Here is a 4416-nt window from a genome sequence, read left to right as displayed (position 1 = left end):
GTATAGCATAAACTTTTTAGTCAGAAATTGGTTAATGTAAAGATATATGTGAATATGTACATATACACATATAGAAAATAAATAGGGCCTATTCACCTGAGGGGTGAATAGAGGGTGCTTCCACCAATGTATATAATTGTATTTAGAATTACGATTGCCCTAGGGTGGTAATCAAACACCCCTTATTATAATGGTGCCACATCCTTAATTATATAGGTATGTAGAAAAAGACAATAAGTCTAAGACTGAGAGAGATTGGACTTTGTACATTGAACTTTAAGAATATAAATATTTTAATTTAGACAATACAAAACATAGATATACAGGACAATTGCTCGAAATAATAAGAAAAGAGAAAAAAAAAGTGAACAATAGAATACACAGAAGAGCTCAAATCCTATCACTTTCTAAAGACACCGCTATTAGCCACAGGGCTGGATGTATAGAATACACTATAGGCGCTGGGTGGCGTTGTAACTTCGAAAGATGGTACAGGATGAGTTCTGATTAAAATGGGGTTCAGCTCGACATGTTTCGCGACGTCGTCGCTTCTTCGGGAGCTTCTGGGTGTTAAAAGACAATATAGTGTTGTCATTAAATGTACAAATATACAGAGGTACAATACAATATTATTACATATAAGGCGTTTATAAACATACATAAAGGCCTCTGAGCAATTAGAAATGCATATATCCATGATTATAATACTCACCGATAAACGGTGCTTAGTAGATTTGAAGAATGCTCAACAGCGTCCAAGATGCAAATTGTAATCAGACCATTTACCTTATAAGGTGGAGTCTGGTACTATAGGTCATACCCACATTCACCATACACCACTGGGCAAATTAGAACTAGTCGGGGTATCTATAAGTGAATGGTAAACATAGGTAATGAGTCCAAAACTGAACGGAACCATGAGATATAAGAAAAATAAGAAAAAAGGAAAAAAGAAAAATAGAATAATAGAAAAATACTATAAATATGTGTGAATGACAGAGACCACTATGTGTGGATAAGTATAAAATGATCAAAGACGTGGTATAACCAACTGAATTTTTTGGTCGGCATCCGACCTGAAGATTATTCCGTTTATCAATATGCAGTATGACAAACACACACAATAATTTGCCCAGTGGTGTATGGTGAATGTGGGTATGACCTATAGTACCAGACTCCACCTTATAAGGTAAATGGTCTGATTACAATTTGCATCTTGGACGCTGTTGAGCATTCTTCAAATCTACTAAGCACCGTTTATCGGTGAGTATTATAATCATGGATATATGCATTTCTAATTGCTCAGAGGCCTTTATGTATGTTTATAAACGCCTTATATGTAATAATATTGTATTGTACCTCTGTATATTTGTACATTTAATGACAACACTATATTGTCTTTTAACACCCAGAAGCTCCCGAAGAAGCGACGACGTCGCGAAACATGTCGAGCTGAACCCCATTTTAATCAGAACTCATCCTGTACCATCTTTCGAAGTTACAACGCCACCCAGCGCCTATAGTGTATTCTATACATCCAGCCCTGTGGCTAATAGCGGTGTCTTTAGAAAGTGATAGGATGTGAGCTCTTCTGTGTATTCTATTGTTCTTTTTTTTTTTTTTTTTCCTCTTTTTTTTTTTTTTCTCTTTTCTTATTATTTCGAGCAATTGTCCTGTATATCTATGTTTTGTATTGTCTAAATTAAAATATTTATATTCTTAAAGTTCGGTGCCTACAAAGTCCAATCTCTCTCAGTCTTAGACTTATTGTCTTTTTCTACATACCTATTTAATGCCGATAAATCAAATGAGGAACCAGAGCCTGGCCGAGATTCCACAGCTGGAGACAGTGGAGAAAATGAAGTACCTAGGAATAGTCATCGCACAGGATATCAATAAATACATAGAGAATAATCTGTCTCCATTGTTGCTTAAATTTAAAAAAAAAATTGGTATCTGGCGGCACCTCCCACTGTCGGTTGCAGGGAGGTGTAACCTGATTAAAATGATGTGGATGTCTCAATTATTATATGTATTACACAATGCGCCAATATGGATACACAATAAATGGTTCAGGAATATAGATACTCTGGGGCAGATTCACATACATTTAGATAGGAGCAGCGTATCAGAAATACGCTACGCTGCTGTAACTTACTTTTTCATTCTTTGAATCCACAAAGAATTTGCGCCGTAAGTTACGGCGGCGTAGTGTATCTCTCGGCGCGTAATTCAAATCGGCGGGTAGGGGGCGTGATTCATTAAAATAAAGCGCGTCCCCGCGCCAAATGAACTGCGCATGCTCCGTTTCGAAATTTCCCGCCGTGCATTGCGCGAAATGACGTCGCAACAACGTAATTTTTTTAACTTAGACGTGAATTACGTCCATCCCTATTCACGGACGACTTACGCAAAAAAAAATTCAAATTTCGACGCGGGAACGACGGCCATACTTAAAATGGCAAGTCTATCTATACGCCGCAAAATAGCAGCTTTAACTATACACCGGAAAAAGGCGACTAGAGACGACGTAAGAGAATGCGACGGCCGCGCGTACGTTCGTGGATCGTCGGAAAAAGCTAAGTTGCATACCCGACGCGGAAAATTACGCAAACTCCACCCAGCAGACGCCGAAGTATTGCATCTACGATCCGGAGGCGTACGAAGCCGTACACCTGTCGGATCGAACCCAGATGCCGTCGTATCTTGGTTTGAGGATTCAAACTAAAGATACGACACGGGTAATTTGAAAGATCTGGCCCTCTGTTTAGAGAATTAATCTGGAAAGGAGGACAAGCTAGAATAGGGCTGCAGACTCTGCAGCTGCCAACAAGGGAAGGGGGAATGGCAGTACCACATCCACGTTGCTATTTTCTGGCAGCACAATTGCAGCATCTCGGAGTAAAAATAGAACCAGAAGGAGATATAAACGGAAACCTAATGATTCACGGGGCTCCCCATAAAACAATTATAGAGGTGCTGGAGGCAAATTCATTCATGAATTTAACCCCTACAGTTAAGATGGCAGTCAAAGTATGGAAAGCCGCAACAGCAGCCGGAGGACAGGTGGGAGTGACAGAGAACGCACCATTGTGGAACAACAGGAACCTCTGGGAACTGGAGACAGTGGGAGAAATTAAAGAGTGGGCAGTAAAGGGGATAGTTAGACTGGCTCAGTTATATGAGGGAAGTACTTTAAAAACGTTCGCTACCCTAAGAGAGGAATATGAAATCCCTAATTACACGTTCTACAGGTATCTCCAAATTAGGCACGCGTTAAATGCACAGTTCGATAGAGCGGGCCCAAACTGGATTAGGAACTGAGTCTCCAAAAACTAGGCAGGGGGATAGAAAAGAAAGGGTTTATCTCTGAAATCTACCCATATATATGTGAAGGAAATATTGAGGGACCAGAGCAGCTTAAATGTAGGAAGAAATGGGAGGAAAATCTGGGAACCATAATGGGCGATCAATGGAGGAAGGTGTTGGAGAGTGGGCATATGGTCACAGTTTCGCCCGCTCAGAAGATATCATTCTTAAAGATGATACATAGGACGTACTATACCCCAAAAAGACTATTTAGATTCGGTTGGAGAGCAGATGTGGGATGCCCCAGATGTCAGGATAAGGGGGATTTAATGCATATGTTGTGGAGGTGCCCAAAATTATTTAGGTATTGGCTAGGGATCATCGATATTATTAACATGACATATGGGACTAAGTTGGAGATGGACCCTAGAACGTGTATATTGGGAATATGGGAGAAGGGGGGGGGGGGGGGGGGTGAGCACCATAAAAGCAGTGATAAGGTGCCCAGGGCCAGATTAAGAACATCATGGGCCTGGTGCTGAGGATTTTGGTGGGGCCTTTTAGGCTGCATTCACAGCTCCGCAACAAGTAACGCCGCGTACGCGGCGTATTTTGCCGCGAATAGTGTAACTTTTTTTTTACAAATCCTTCCTATTGCTTTGTATGGCCGAACGCCAATGCCGCCTGAAAAAAAGGGTCCGGGACTTTTTTTCATGCCGCAGGTGTACGGCGTCTATGAGATGTGAACCATCTCATAGACAGCAATGGGAATTCTCCCCTCCAGCGGCACGAGCGGCCGGCGTCGGGCGTTTTGTCGCGGAGGTGTGAATGGGGTGTAATAAATAATAAATAAATGCGTGGGAATGACATGAACGCAGCCCAGCCAAGGCAAGTGACCAAAGGCACAGAACCCAGAAGGAAGACCGGGTGAAGATGGAAGTGTCCAGGCCCCGCCTGATTCATCGCAGCACTGGAGGGCTCAGTCTGAAAACTGAAGTGTACACTAATGTGCTAATATGCTGTGCATACGTGTACATTGTGGCATAACCTACCCCAGGGCCTCTAAAAAGTAGTAATGTCAGGAAAGTTTACTACCGCTTTATTATC

The 4416-nt window shown here is 41.6% G+C and overlaps 1 long non-coding RNA gene across 1 annotated transcript; it reads right to left on the bottom strand.

Moving 5' to 3' along the window:
• Nucleotides 1-275: 275 nt before the first annotated feature.
• Nucleotides 276-937, bottom strand: LOC120930877. The gene is made up of 2 exons (XR_005747766.1): nt 713-937; nt 276-563 (listed from the first exon to the last, which is right to left on the bottom strand). It is a non-coding gene; the product is annotated as an uncharacterized LOC120930877 (long non-coding RNA).
• Nucleotides 938-4416: the final 3479 nt, after the last annotated feature.

The sequence above is a fragment of the Rana temporaria genome, chromosome 3 (assembly GCF_905171775.1).
Source record: "Rana temporaria chromosome 3, aRanTem1.1, whole genome shotgun sequence".
Taxonomy (NCBI): domain Eukaryota; kingdom Metazoa; phylum Chordata; class Amphibia; order Anura; family Ranidae; genus Rana; species Rana temporaria.
The sequence above is the reverse complement of the archived record's forward strand: the minus strand, read 5'-3'. Positions and strand labels throughout refer to the sequence as shown.